Source organism: Trachemys scripta, chromosome 2 (assembly GCF_013100865.1).
Source record: "Trachemys scripta elegans isolate TJP31775 chromosome 2, CAS_Tse_1.0, whole genome shotgun sequence".
NCBI lineage: Eukaryota > Metazoa > Chordata > Testudines > Emydidae > Trachemys > Trachemys scripta.
Window position 1 is genome coordinate 276,454,794 of NC_048299.1, and position 15,844 is coordinate 276,470,637.

Genomic DNA, 15,844 nt, shown 5'->3' on the forward strand with positions numbered 1-15,844 from the left:
CGCTAGGCCGGGCCAGAGGGGGTCACTGCTAAGCGTGGGCCCCGCACCATTATAAATCCAGTATTGTCCGGGCTGAGTTGGGGGAGGAGCGCCGTGCCAGGTCCAGGACTGGGGGAGAGGCATCTCTCCCCGCCACAGCCCTGAGCGCCTGTGCGGTGCTTAATAAGCCATGCTGCTTAGAGGGAACTTAGCTGAGCACCCACAACCTCCACTGATTTCCATGGGAGTTGTAGACATTTGGGCCTGGTCTACCCCCAAAACTTAGGTTGACGTCACTCAGGGGTGTGAAAAACTAACACATCTGAGACCTGTAGTTAAATCCGTCTAAGCCCTGGTATAGACAGTACTAGGTCGACAGAAGAATTCTATTGCATCCTGAGGAGGTGGATTAACGGTGGCCATGAAAAACCCCCTTCTGTTCCCATAGCAAGTGTCTACACTATGGTGCTTGCTTGAATTTCCGATCTATCCCTGGGATGTCCAATCTACTGGGAAGAGGCTCAGAAGTCAACACTTTAACTGAAAAAGCCTTTATTATTTCAAAGGCTGGTCAGCCCAATAGCACAAACATAACAATTTGCTATACCCACTTAATCACTGCAGCCAAAGTAGAACCCATCACACGTCCAGGTGCTCAGTATTCTTGGCTAGCCACAAACCTTCTGAGCAAAAAAAATTCTATTATTGTTAGCCCTGTGCAGAGCACCCAGAGCTGGTTTTAACCAGATCTTGACTACTACTGGTGGCCCTTACTTCCTGGTTAGGGCAAGCAAAGGCCAAACAAATTCTGCCAGCAACAGCGTTACATAGGCATCATTTATATTTCTTCAGTTACAGATGCAGCACCATAGCTATTCTGCTGTAGCAGCGGCAGTGCAGACACACCCTTGGTCCCTCCTAGGATCAGGACTTCGAAAGGTGACCTGAACTGCTTGAGTCTACAAACTTGGGCTGGAAACCTCACTCAGCAGAAGCATTCAGAAAAGATTTTCTGCTCTTCTAGCGCATGCTCCTCAGCTGGTGTCAATCAGCATTGCTTGATTTGACTTCAGTGGAACACTGACTTCAGTGAATCTACGCCAATTGACACCAGCTGAGGATCCAGCCCCTAGTGCCTGATAGGTCCGATTACCAAGAGGTCTGGCTCAAGCAACAAGTGGTGGCTTCTGGCTGGATTCAAGATTAAGGAGAAGAGGTTCTGATTTTTATCAGTCTGATGGTCACTGGGAATTTCAACACACGGCCAAAGGTCTGGAATGAGGGATGTACAAGCAGGATGCGTTCTTTGTCATCTACAAAGTTTTCTTTAAGTTTAGTTGCATGAATCAGGATTTCTGAGGTCAGGAATTTACAGGAGGGATGGGGAGATGCCTCCAAATCTCAGAGGGAGGGCAGTGAAATGAGCAGTTCATACCCTGTAATCTGAGCCATTGTGTTTCCTCACGCTAAACTTCAGCGGATGGCTCGAGGTTTAACCTGGGGTGATCTGTTAGACTGTAAGGTTGAGGAGGAATACAATTAACTTTCTAAATTAATGGGGTGTTTAATTTTAAAAGTGAATTTAGTGCTGGTGAAAGGTGCTGGATTGGGGACCAAAATCCCTGCATTTATCCACAAAACAGAAACAATGACAGCACTATTTGTCCTCTGAACTGGTGAAAGCCCCTCTAAATGGTGGGAGGGGAGTTTGTTGTCCGGGCTTGTTCAGCCCTCCACCTGTCTGTTGAATTCACCACCGATTAACTCCGTGTACAGTGTTCTTGTAGCAGAGGCGGTCCTGGGATATTAGAGAGAGGAGATGGGTGAGGTAATATCTTTCACTGGACCAACTTCTGTGGGTGAGAGAGACAAGTTTTTGAGATAGGTGCTGAAACTAGGGGTGCTGCTGCACCCCCTGGCTTGAAGTGGTTTCCATCATATATGGGGTTTACAGTTTGGTTCAATGGCTCTCAGCACCCCCACTATAAAAACTGTTCTAGCAACCCTGGGTTCTGAGCTACACAGAACTCTTCTTCAGGTCTGGGGAAGGTATTAAATACAAGGTGGAACAGATTGTTTAGTATAATTAGTTAAGACATATTCCTAGGAATCATTGAAGGTGAAGTGGCCCTTAATACCTCTCCAATCATAGGAGGAAAAAAAAGGGGAATGGGGGTGAGTGGGTTACAGATTGGTATAACAAACCATAGTCTAGTTTATTTATTAAGCCCATGATTTTTAGTGCCTAGAAAAAGGCTGAATTTAAACTCTCAGGCTCACCTTTGGAAGGTGTTGTGCAAGTTTCCTTTGAAGATGAGGACTGAATAGTGCGCTCTGGAGTGACCATTTTGAGATAAGCGTTTGCCCACAGGTGACATGGCGTTCTTGTCTTTTATCATTTTTCTGCAGGAGTTCATTTGAGAGCATAGAAGCAACCTGACACATTAGTTGACGTTTTCAAAACTGGCGTATGGTTTTCGGAGGCCAGTTTGAGACACCTGAAAGGGGTCTAATTTTCAGAAAGTGTTGACCCCTCTGAGAATCTGACCCCTTTCAGGTATCTCAAGTTGGCACCCTAAAATTGAGGCTAAAACCACAAATAAGATTTTCACATGTAAACCATTGATCACGGCACTCAATAACCAATACAGAATAAATGAAACCACTCTTGACATCTACAGATTATGGGATTTCATATGGTACATGGCACATCCAGGCCAGTAAGAGATTTTTTTTTTTAATGGATGAGCAGCCCGAAGGCTTCCTTACATATGACCTTTCAGAATCCTGACATGCTTGTCCCAAAAATTGCACAAAGTAGCAGCTACTTTGCCCACCATTGAAATGCAGCCTTCTCTAGGTGGAAACATACTCATCTTTTAACAGCTCACTGCAATACAGCAGTCTAGGACAGGATGTGAAGAATAGTCTATTAGAATGGGGAATTTAGGGAGGTGAAATGTAATTAGCTAGTTGGGATTTGGCCAGGCAATGAGAGATACCAAGCCTGTTCTACCAGAACTGTCCGGAGATCTGCAATGACCATATGTGATCAGGACCTTCTTGATTTCTCTCTTTCAAACTATGGTTTGGAAGCTGGTGGGGTGACAGCAGAATGAGTAAGGTGACTATATTTCCCAAAGGGAAAAGGGGATACCCCGCGGGACTTGCCTGAGTCCACCTCCCCCTCCTCCCACATGGGGTTTGCCCAAACCACCTGCTGTTGCCGCTCACCTGAGCCCCTCCCATCCCACACAGGACTGGCCCTCTCCCTCCCCCGATACAGGGCTGGGCTGAGCCGCCTGGCATCAGTGCTTGCCCAAGCCCCACCACCTGGGGGCTGACTGCCCGAGCCCCACCACCTGGTACCACCACTTGCCCCCCAAACGTTCCTCTGTGTCCCCACTACGAGGGCAAACCCCACTTTTTGGGGGGCAAAACTAGGCATTTGTCCCATTTGCTCTTGCCAACTGATGATCAATTAGCAAGAACAAACGGGACAAATGCCCCGATTTGCCAGAAGAGTCAGGAGCCCCGGGCCACGGCTTAAAAAGGGGACTGCCCTGGCCCAAACAGGAGGTGGGGTCACCCTGAGAAGGAGACAGCAGGAGCCAACCTGTGCCAGCCTAAATCAGAAACGTTTCTATCCAAAGCAAACAAAAACCCGTCCCCCTTCCCCCAGGAAATCTCTTCCATTGCCCGCGCCGGGGGGAGAAAGCCCCCTTCTGCCCTGGGAGTTCCCCGGCAGCCAGGCCTTGGGGCTCAAACCAGCGTCTTGTAGCTATCCGAGCCTGGGGAGGGAGAGATCCGGCCGCGGGCGCTGGGCAGAGGGGGGCATTTGTAAGCCGAGTCGCCGGGTCCACCCATCTGGGGGACGAAGCCGCTGGCCGGGCTCCCCTGGGAGCGCGGCGCCCGCATGAATCAGCGCTGGGGTGGGGGCGTGGGAACAGGGGGAGGCAGCCGCGGGTGGGTCTGACTCACGCTGCAGCTCGGGCGTTTGAGGCGGGCAGGACCAGGGGCGCCCCTCATTGCGCCCTGCCATTAATTCCCACGCCCCTTGGCCACTCGGGGAAAAGGAGTGTGAAGCCCTGGGCGGGGCCAACGTGCCGCCCCCCCGCACGCGCAGAGGCCGCCCCACGCGAGACGGTGCCCACGGCCCCCGAGGGGTGGCGCCTGGCCCGTGGCGGCGAGCTGCAGCGAGGGGTGGGCCGTCCCCCCGCGGGCTCTGGCGCAGCTCCCACGCCCGGTGGAGTCAAAGGGCGTTTTACCGGTGGGCTTCGGTGCTCTGGAGTTAACCCTCGCCGCGGTTGGAAAGGTGCCTCCCGTGAGAACCAGGTGAGCAGAGCAAGGCGGGACTAGGCCGAGCTCCCGGGCAGGACATGAGACGTGAATGCCCCAGGCCTGCTGCGCTCAGGCATCTGAGTCTTCCTCCAGCAGCGGGCGCATCGCTCTTGTAGAGTTATTAATATATATATCTATATCCCATCTGGATAATTCCTTCCCCACCTCCCTCCTGGCCAATGGCCTCATTCTTGCAACCTCCCCCTGCCCTTGCTTTTTGCACTTCCTGGCTCCCTGTGTAAGGAGAGGGGGCTATGGGGAGAGAGACTGGCTGCATGGGGTTCCTGCCTCAACAACAAGCATCTGCAGAAGTGAGGTTCTTACCCAGGAAAGCTTATGCTCCCAATACTTCTGTTAGTCTTAAAGGTGCCACAGGACCCTCTGTTGCTTTTAACAAGCATCTGACATCCCATTAAAGAAAACCCTTTTCTCACCAGGCCAGCTTTGGCTATCCCAGGGGCTGGGGGAGTCTGGGTGTGGAGTAAGACCTTTGACACTTTTGGCATTGATCCATCGTATTATTTTAACTTTGGACCGTTGTCAGGGGGTCATGTAACATCCCAATCCCTAGAACTTTGCTCATTTGAATCTGCTAGGGAGGCAGAAAGCAATAGGTGTAGTTGGTGTATGAGGTGTGATAGGGAGGCAGTGTTGTTGAGAGGTTAAAATGGGACTATGAGGCAGAATTGCTGGATTTTCTCCCCAACTCTACAATTTAGTCACCTTGTGGCTTTGGATAAATAGCTTAGGTTTTTTTTTTTCCTGTCTCAGTTTCCTCATCTGTAAAATGGGGATAATCCTATTTAACTATAGCACGGGTTCATTGCATGGATAATCCCATTAATGGTTTATACGGTGCTTTTGGATCCCTGGTGAAGGGCACTGTGTAGGTGCAAATATGGGTATTTAGAATAACTACTGTCATCCAGGGAAGGGAGAGAGGATTTTACCTGCTGCGTTTTGAGGAGGCTGGAAAGGAACATGACAGCATCAGAAGAGGCCGGAACTGTGCAGTCAAGTTCACGGCATTGTTAACGCTGATGTTTTTTTTGAATGGCCGCTTGGCCATGGAATTGCAGTGGGGGCAGGGAGTTAAGAACCAGGCAAAGCCGGTAAAAATGGCAAGCGTTGGTTTAAAACAAAAGCAAACCAAAAATCTTCAACAGCTGGAGGAAGGGTTTGAAAACCAGCTAGCCATGTCAAAAACTGGGCAAATGGCCATTCCAGTTAAGGTACTGTACACAGCTGAGCACAGCCCTTGCATGATAAGCCACAGGTACCTGGTTTATAGGTAATTGGAAATTGTTGAGCAAAATCTTTAGCCTGACATGATGCAAGGCATTACAAGTGTAAACGCTGTGATGCCTGTTGCTGGAGAGAAGATAGAATCTATCAGTGATAAGCTGCAATGCTGTGCAGTAATCCTCTTTCAAAAGGTCACGGGGACCTACACCAGCAATTCTCCTTCCTCCTATCCCTCATTATCAATCTATTGCATCAGGGGAGTTAACGCATTAGCTGAATCCCCAGCCGTGCATGGCAGCTGGAATCTGCGCACACAGGTTCTGAAGTCTGAACTAGGACCTTCATAGGCCTTATACCTTCACAGTTTGTACTTGGCATGCTCACCCATACCGCTGCTGCCACTACCCGTGCCACTGCGGCTACACTTCTATTTATATGTGCCCGGGAGCCATGCAAAAGCACCCCTTGCTCCCAGTGTAGATGTGGCCATAATGAATAGGCCAGTGATTCTCAAACGTTTGTACTGGTGACCCCTTTCACATCGCAAGCCTCTGAGTGCGACCCCCCTTATAAACTCAAAATACCTTTTTATATATTTAACACCATTATAAATTCTGGAGGCGAAGCAGGGTTTGGGGTGGAGGCTGACAGCTCGCGACCCCCCCACATAATCTCATGACCCCCTGAGAGATCCTGACCCCCAGTTTGAGAACCCCTGGAATAGGCAGTGGCTCTACCAGGTGAACCAGAAGGGGGAATCTCCATAAAGCTTGTCTCGGCTGGAAATTGCTCCATGCATATTTCACACACATACAAATTGAAGTGTGGGACCAAAAATCTCTCTCTCTTGATAAACAGCAAGAGTGGGACTGCAGAGTGAATGAATCCCAAACAAATGCTGAATCACTCACTTTGTAAGAAACGTAGGAATTGCCAGACTGCATCAGACCTGAGGTCCATCTACTCCACTATCCTGTCTCCAGCAATGGTCAGTACCAGGTGTCTCACAGGGAGGTGCAAGCAACCTCACGTTAGACAGATGTGGGATAGCCTGCCCTCCACATTATGTTTCCTCCTAATCTTCTAGGAGTCGGAGACTGGCTTAAGCTCTGAAGCAGGAGATTTAATTGCTCTTCCATAATTTGTTTGCCTTCGTTATGATCGCTTTGGATATGCTTGTTGTCTATATATGTGTCTAACCACTTTTTGAATCATGCTAAGTTTTTGACTTCCACGACATCGCTGGCAATGACTTCGACAGGTGATCATGCAGCGTGAAAAAGTATTTCCTTTTATCTGTTTTGCGTTTGTCTCCTTTCAGTTCCGTCGAATGTCCCCTTCTTTTTGTGTTGAGAAACGGGGAGAACAGAAGCCCACAGTTCCTGGAGAACAGGCTCTTGGCAGTAGGACACAGAGTAAAGCTGCGCAAAAACCAGGCACAACTCACCTGGCTTGAGGTTTCCACAGAGCCCTGCTGATAAGTTTTGCCGTAGCTCCATTGCACAGAGTCAGCTCTGGTGTTTGTTACGTTCAGGCAGCTGTTGGACTCTCTGACCGCCAGCTGCCAGCTGATCAGTGCAGTCGCACTGTTTGTGGCCCTCTCTTTGTTGTAGCTAGGGTTGTCTCTCATCTTATATTTAAAATGTAAGCTCTTGGAGGCAAGGACTGTCTTGTTTGCACACTGTGTAGCACAATGGGGCCCTCTAGGCAGTACTGCAATACCAATCAATAGGACCTAAAATACCAGGGAAGTGTAGAATTTTGGTTAGATGTTGTGGTTATATTCCCCCCGCAAGCCTAGCACAGCGAGAAGCAAGATGATGAGGAAAAGGAATGGGGGCTAGCACAGAGGGCAAAGGTTTGAGACATCAACCCCGTAAATCTGTATAGCTGACAATAGCCTAATACAGCCTGGCCTAGGAAGCATGTGGGAAACGGGGCTCCCAGGGAGTGAGGGTGGGGTGTGTGGATCAGAATCCAGGGAGCCGCTGCTGTAAGCGGCATGCTTTTGTTCCTGCACAGAGTAACATCTGCATCAAAATCCCAGATGAGCGGCGCTGACTAGCCCAGCACATTCTGTGACTCCCACCAGAGGTGAATGTGGAAGCCCTAGAAATTGGAGATGGAAAAGCCCTGATAGGTCGCTTCTCCACTCCTCTTCCAGGTGTTGTTCCTTAAAGTATATTGTCTGGCATTGTAGCCAGTCTAGTTTCTTGATGAGGCTTCACCACTTCCCTTGGGAGATTATTCCACAGCCTGTAGGAGGATTTTCCTGATTGTCATCTTACATTTTCCTTTGCTTATTTTGCCCCATTATCCTTAGGTACCACCTAAGCCAGACTGTATTGGGGAACCCGACTGTGACACCAGACACAGTTAAACACCTGGCCTTGAAGCACAGACTGGCCCAGATTGTGCGTTAACCATCTTCACTGACTTGTGCTGTGAATTGACTGCCGACGTAATTCCTTTGATTTTAGTGGAGTTGCACCTGCTTACCCAGACCGAAATATGATCTTTATGACCTATGGGTTGTGTAATACCAAACTGTTTTTGACTGTGTGGTAACTACTCACCGCTTCCCTTCAAAAACAATAGTAACAAGAGGAAAATGGGAACGGCCAAATGTCATCAGACCAGTGGTCAGTCTAGTCCAGTATCTTGTCTTTGAGAGTGGCCAGTATCAAATGCTTAATTTAGGTAGCTAAGAGATTACCTGCAGACTGGGCAAGTTTCTTCCTAAGCTCATATAGTTACAGGTTTTGCTTATTCCCTGAAGCATCAGGGATTAAAACTCTTCCAAAACATTTCATTTAAAAAAAACCCTTACTAAAATATTCATGATATTTTTGGTATCCATTTAAATATCCAATCTTTATTTTAATCCTGCTAAGCTTTAGGCATCAATGATTTCTTGTGGCAGGGAGTTCCACAGAATAATTGTGTGTTGTGTGAAAAGATATTTTCTTCTATTAGTTTTAAATATCCAGTCTCTGTTGAATGGCATCTAGTTCTTGCCTCATGATGCAGGATGAATAGGTGTGACCCATCTGCTATACATAGATTGTAAACTCTTTGGGGCAGGGACTTTCTTTGTGTTGTGTTTGTACAGTGCCTTGTGCAGTGGAGTTCTGGTCCATGACTGGAGCTCCCAGGGCTACCCCAGTACAAATTAAAAACATTATCTCCACACCACTCATTATTTCAAATGCCTTTGTCTTGTGGTAGCTACTTTGCAGAAAGGGTTCTTGTGACCGGTTCCACCTGGCGTGTCACCTGGAACTGGGGTACCACTGATCCCTCTGACCCACCAGCCTAGACTCCCTCTCACACTCTGCTGCTGTGACAAGCTGCAAAGCTCTCCAGGGTGCACTTTCACACAGGTAGGGATACATCCAGTTGCAGTTACATGCAGGCTCTCTAACCACCAGTTTACCAGCCTAGGACCCCAGAGCAGTACCATCCTGCCCATGTCAAATCTGGCCGGTATATGGGTTTAATACCCCATCTGCCTCTCCCTCAATGTGAAGAGAACAATGCACACTTGTGGTAACCACACACAGATTTTCCCCAAGTACTCCAGTCAAAGCTCACTGGTTTGGATTAAAACATAAAATAAATTGATTAACTACAAAAGATAGATTTTAAGTGATTATAAGTGATAGAAAACAGAACAAAGCAGATTACATAAGAACATAAGAAGGGCCATACTGGGTCAGACCAAAGGTCCATCAAGCCCAGTATCCTGTCCTCTGACAGTGGCCAATGGCAGGTGCCCCAAAGGGAATGAACAGAACAGGTAATCATCAAGTGATCCATGCCCTGTCACCCAATCCTAGCTTCTGGCAAAGAGAGGCTAGGGACACCATTCCTGCCCATCCTGGCTAATAGCCATTGATGGACCTATCTTCCATGAATCTATCTAGTTCCCTTTTGAACCCCATTATAGTATTTACCTAGTAAATAAACAAAACACAAACTAAGTCTAAGATACTAGAAAGATAGGATATGAACTAGCAAATTCTCATCCTGGCTGATGATACAAGCAGGCTGCAGATTCTTATGGGACAAGCTGCACTTGCTTTACAGCTTGGAATCCCCAGGTCTTTCATACACAGGCTAGAAATCCCATTAGTGTGGGTCCAGCACTTCCCCTAGTTCAGTCTTTGTTCCTTAAATGTCTTCTTGTGTGGGGAGTGAAGAACACCTGATGATATCACTCCCTGCCTTATACAGCTTTAGCATATGGCGGGAACTCTTTGTTTCAAAACTTGGTTCCCAGACCAGTCTGTGGAAAAATACTGACATCCCAAGATGGAGTCCAGAGACATGTGGTCTGATCACATGTCCTTGTAGAGTCCTAGCAGCCATTCTCACAGGCTATCTGGAGTGTTCTCAGGAAGGTTCACCAGGTGGGAGATAAGCTTCCCTTAAGGCCTGTTGTTTTCCCTAATGGGTCATTGCCCTGAATAGGCCCTTCCCAACCAGCTATCTAGATTGTGGACATTACCCAGGTGTAATTATATTTGAAGTACAGATACATAGTCAGTATTTATAACTTCAGATACAAAAATGATACATGCATACAAATAGGATAATCATATTCAGCAAATCATACCTTTTCCAATGACACCTCACATGACTTATCTTGTACAAAATGCATCATAATTATGCCATAATCATATCATAATAATATTACTATGACGAATACGGGGTGCAGTGTCACAGTTCTAATTGCACCTTCTCTTTCCTTAGCAAGCAATTCAAGGCTACCATGAAGCACATTGAATCCCTAGCCTCCTTTGTCATCTCCTGCCACTTTGGGTAACTGCACACTAACCCTGGGCTCTGACTCGTCCACAGATGGATCAGACTGACTCAGGTCAGCAAGCACTCAGGACCTAGGTCCTAGGATCCTGCTAGGAGGGTGGGTCAGAGTCTGAGCCCTGCTGTGGCTTGGGTCCAGGCCCTGTCATTTTGCAGTGTGGATGCATCTCAGACCCAACTTAGAAGGTCTGAGCAGTGCAGTGTGGACATGTTAGCATGGCTGTGAGGCCCCAGTCTAGCAACTGTAAATCCTGGTTTACAATGGGGCTTGGAAACACCAAGTCCACAAGCACGTGTCCCACAGACATGGGTTTACAATGCAATGTAGTCAGACCCTTTGTGCCCATTAGGCCTTGTGGTCTCTGGGCTCTCTCCCGTGGAAGCAGCATCAGGGGCCAGCTCCTTTTCCGAAGGACATTCCATTCCCCACAAAGCACTCTGTTTTGCTGATGTGCATCTTCTAATTAAGAAGAAAAATCTTTGGGGGAGAGGCTATGGAAGCGGGGGCAGGGGAGAAGAAATTAAAAAAAAAAATAAAGTTTGAAAGAGGACGTGCAATTCACATTCTGGGCAGGCCCAGTGCTAATCTAGCTAAACACACACCTTTCCGCCTATAGCTGCCCCCTTGCACAGCTCCAGCCCCTGCTCACACTAGGGGGTTACAGCTGCCTTTGGGCCACCAGAGCACTGTCTCTCTGATAGTGAGGGGAAATGGGGCTTGGAAGCACTTTTCATGTTGGTGTTTGCTGCTCAGCTCCCTCTCCTTCTTCTATGCAAGCCATGCCATGTAAATAACAAACTCACTGGGGGCAGCAGGGAGGAGAGAGAGAGAGATCAGATGGAATGGGGGTGAAACAACGGGAGAAAGAAAGTCAATGGGGGGAAGATGTTGAGACCAGGGGGAAGGAAAAGGGAGAGTAAAGGGTGTGTGTGTGTGTGTGGGGGGGGGGGGGGGGGGGGGAGGGGGGAGGGGAAAGGGAGGGGGGGGGGGGAGAAAAGGGGTCTAAGGAGCATGTTGAGGAGGTGGGAGGGAGGGAGTGGGCAAAGCTAGAACTGGCCTGGCAGGCCCTGCCAATGACAGCCAGCACCCACTGGGGACTGCAAGGCCAGGCTGCCCCTGGTGGGCTGTCCCTGTAGGGAGGGCCCTGCTTGCTTGTTTGCCTCTCTCTCGCTCCCATTTCAGGAGGAAGATGCCCTTGTCCTGCCCACTAGCTCAGGCCTGGGATGGGTGGCAGGGGAAGTGCCTCATGTTGCGAGAAGGCAGGTGAAACAGGCCCCTGCCCCAGAGCAAGGATGGGCCGCAGCCTGGCCTGAGGCCCTTTGCTTTGGTTCCCGTTCAGACTGCCCGCAGAAGGGGGGTGGGATCCCTTTCCTCCGCCTGTTCTGAGCTCTGTAGGGGGGGGCAGCATGTCTTAGGAGCCTGGCAGGATGCTCAGAGGGCTGGAGTCCCCCACCTCCTTACTGCCTCTTTACCCTCCCCATTGCTCATTATCTTTCCCTCCTCCTTCCCCTCCCTTCTCTCCCCTTCTTCCTTCTCTTTTCCCCTGCCTCTCCGTCTCCCCCTCTCCTCCCTACATCCATAGGCAGCTCCGTGCCAGGAGGACGCAAGCTTTTCCAGCTTCCTTGCTGGTTAAACTCAAACCACCCCCCGCCCCTCTTTCATGAGGCTGCAGCCCAGCCAGCCAGGGCTTGCTTCATCCAAAAGGGGATAGGGACACAGTTCGGTCCTTTACCCAAGCCGCCTTCCCCATGACCTGGCCTCCCTCGCTTTCTGTCTCTTACACACACTGTCCCGCTCTGCGCTCAGATTACCTGATGGCAACCCAGCCGTGCACGCCAGGAGGGTTAATCTTTGCTCCTTCCTCCTGCCAGGGGAAACCTCTGCCTGGGGCAAATAAATCAAGAAGCCGGAATCCGAGGGCTTGGGAATCTCCCCCAAGGGAAACTTCCAGCCTCTCTCTGCCGGGGAGAGGTCCACGGCAAGGCGTGACGGCTCGCACCTGATCACAAGCCCGAGCCCCTGGACCGAGGCAGGGCGCATCTTCTCCCTGGCGAGCGGGGCTGGCTCTCCGGCGACCTGCCCGAGTCGCACTCCCCTTGTCTCTGGGGATGGAGCTAGGGAGGGAAATGCCGGAGAGGAGGAGGGAAGGAGACACAGGGATGGAGGGAAGGAGGGAGAGGACGCAGGGTCGGAAGAGGAGAGATGGAGGAGCGCGCAAGGCTGACCCTCCTGGGTGCGCCTCTCTGTCCCCCCCTTCCCTACCCCTGGCGCTCTGCTTCTCTCCATCCGGCGGCGCTTCTGCCCCGCTCCCTTAGCCCCCTCCTGCCTGGAGCTCCCCGGCGTGCGGGAAAGAGCCTCTCCGGAGCGAGCAAGCGAGCCGCCGAGGTCCCTGCGCCTGGCCGCGGGCTTCCCCTCTCTCCGCCAGGGCGCTGCGCTCCATCCGATCCAGCTTCGCGTCCAGCCCGGCCTCGCTATGGCTGCAATCTCCCCGGGAGGGGTGTGTGTGTGTGTGTGTGTTTGTGTGTGTGTGATATTACCTGCCCGGGCTCCTCATCACGGTGACACTTGAATTTGGTGATTTATGTGTAATCAACAGCACAAGCACTAACCACCACTGTCACCCCCTTCACCTCCCTGCTCCCCCGAGCGAAGTTCTCCGGAGAAGCTGCCCGGTTCTCAGCGCTCCCTTGGCTCCTGCAGGTCCCTGTCCGTCTCTAGCCGGGCCGGGGGAGCATGCCCCGTGCCAGAATGTGCCCGAGGAGGGGCTCGGTCTATAGCCGCCTGTTCCAGAGCTCGCTGTGTGTGTGTTTTATCCCTCCCTCTCTCCTAGCGCTCCCTCCTTCCTCCAGCCCTCCCCCCCTCACTCTAATGTGTGATCTGGGAAGCTTATAAAAGCCTGATGTAATCCTTAATGCAGCCCCTGGCTACACAGACTGGATCTAGTTTCACAGAGAGGGAGAGCGAGCGAGCGGTTCAGAAGTGGGAATTAAAAAGAGGGAAAGAAAAAAAAAAGCAGACAGACCCCAGTGGATCTTAACCAACGTCTCTTTCCCGGGAAGACCGGTCTCTCTCTGCACTGGTGGGAAAGCTACCCCGAACCGTCCTTTCATTTTTTAAAAGAAGACTTGCTTGTCTCAGTGGATCTAATCATTGGCTGGTTTTTAATTGTATTTTCCCCGCTCTGCTAAGGATTCCTTTATTTATTGCTTTCCGCTTTTCTCTCCCAGCCGCCTTCCTGCAGCGACGCCAAAGGTATTTTTCTTTTAGGTTTTTTTTTAAATCAAAGTTAAATATTTCGAATAAAGAAGCGAGTGGGGCAGGGGGGTGGGGGTGGGGGGAGAGGGCGAGCGAGCCAGAGCGCTGCCTCATTCTCCAGGACTTCACACGCTGCCAAATGTTTGTTTGGTTACCCCTGGATTTGTTGGTGGTTTCCATTTGGAATTGGCCAGAAAGGGAGAGCGGGATATAATCTAGAAAGTCCATCAGGTAAGATGCTTCTTTCTTATTGATGGGGGGCCGGATGGGAAGAAAACGAGGGGCGCTTGCTTGCTGTCCTGCTTTGGATGGAATGTGGGGGGCTTCTCATCATTGGAAGGCAATGAAAAAAAGCAGGACCTGAGAATGAGACTCTGAGGTTTCCTTTTGAAACAGACCCGGAGAGCATGTCAACCCATCCTCTCTCTCGGGCACATACTTTCTCCTCCCTTTCGGTTCCAAGCCAAATCTTCCTACCTTCGATTTGAAGTTTTGTAGCTTTTGTAGACGCGGGTCCGGTCGGTAACACAAACCGGCGCCGTGGAAAATACTGGTGCGCCTAGAAAAAGCGCATGTATGCACGCGCAGCCCGGGGAAACGAACCACCCCTCCGTAGGGGATGCTTTTGGGGAGGAGGGGGGAAGGATATGAAAGCAAACCGGGGGGGGGGGGGGGTTGGAAGAAAGAAGAGGAAACTAGCACCCTCCAAAGATTGCCCCCGTGCTGCAAAGCCAACGTGGTCTAAACTGCACAGTGGCATGGGGCTAACTGTTGTTGAGAGGCAGATTTCAGGCGGACATGCCCTAGACTGTGTTTAGTCTGCGAGGTGGGAAAACAAAGTGTGTGATGGAATCGCAGTTGTGTTTACTTACAGCGGGAGTGACTTGCCTTTCCTCCCCAGCCTCCATCTCGTCCTCTCTCTCCAGGGGAGTTTTGGTAGCCATCCGTCCCTTCCTTTTTGGTGTTGTTTATTACCAGCGCACCGCTGCAGACAATCATTTGAAAAGGCGCAAACCTTTACTGTCTCTCTCCATCTCTTGCCTCCCCGCTCCACCCCATCAACACTTTGTCTCACATCTTAGAAAACGACCCTTTAACATAGGTGCAGATCAACCCCCCCCCCCCCACACACACACACAGTTCCTAGTGCTGCTGGAGATATGGCCCGTTCAGTATTTTTAAAACCCAGGCATGAATTAGCCAGCACTGTGGAAAAAAAGAAGACTCCCTCAGGGATGCTTAATTACAGCAGAATTTGTCGGTTTTCCCCTCTCCCCGTCCACCTCTTCCTTTTTAAAATATATTTCACTGCGTGCCATTCTATGTAGATGATATGATGGAGGTGATCAACGTAGCCTTCACATACAGATATTTCAGCCAGGGCTCTGAGAAGGCTGTTAGGAAACAGAAGGCTGAGGATTAATATACATTTTCCCACCAATGTCCAACCGGATTCTGTCCAAGCAGCGGATACGAAGAGACAGGAGCCTGTCACGGGTTTTCAATAAACTCAGCAAGGTAGCTGGTACTTTTTTATTTACTGGAGCGCAGGGAGGCAAATGTATGACTCACGCAGGGTACCACTGCCCAGTTCATGCAAATAATCCAAATGAATTAATTGCACCGAGGAATGTGACTATCAAGGCAAAGGGCAGAATAAAAAAAAATAACAGAACAGCTCCAACTCTGGCGAGGATCTTTCTATGCTCAGGTTCAAATTCTCTAGAAATATATCCCTGGAAAGGTCCAGCGCAGTTGATATGACTGGTGACAGGGACGAGCAAAACCCACCTGGCCCAGATGCTAAAACCTGCCTGTGCGATTTTCAGCGCCTTGAAATGCAAATGATCTCTGGAAGAAACACCTTGGGAAGGATGCTGTCATTGGACAAACAGGCGGACATTTGGAAGCACTTCGTGCCTGGTAAATGGGTCTCCCCCTTCCTTTCCCTCTCCCTTTACCTGTTGATTATTTATTTATTTGATCTCAAACGACAGTTGCAGCGTTATTAAATTACCCCGGGCAGGCGGTGGAGTTGAGTCGAGCGACTTTAATAAGGACAGAGTAACGAGGGAATATAGGCTTTGGCTATTGCGAACAGCAAATAGATCAGCTGAGAGATGAGCTTGGAAGCTGCATAAATGCGGGATTGGTGGGGTGGGAGGCAGCCTGGGACTGTAATGGAAACGACCCCCT

General features: G+C 50.1%; 1 protein-coding gene across 1 annotated transcript in view; it reads left to right on the forward strand.

Moving 5' to 3' along the window:
- Positions 1 to 13,287: 13,287 nt before the first annotated feature.
- The window catches only part of ADGRB1 (adhesion G protein-coupled receptor B1), a gene marked incomplete in the record, with an annotated part of 371,095 nt that continues 368,538 nt past the window's right edge, over positions 13,288 to 15,844 (forward strand). The window contains 1 exon segment of the mRNA XM_034763711.1: positions 13,288 to 13,645.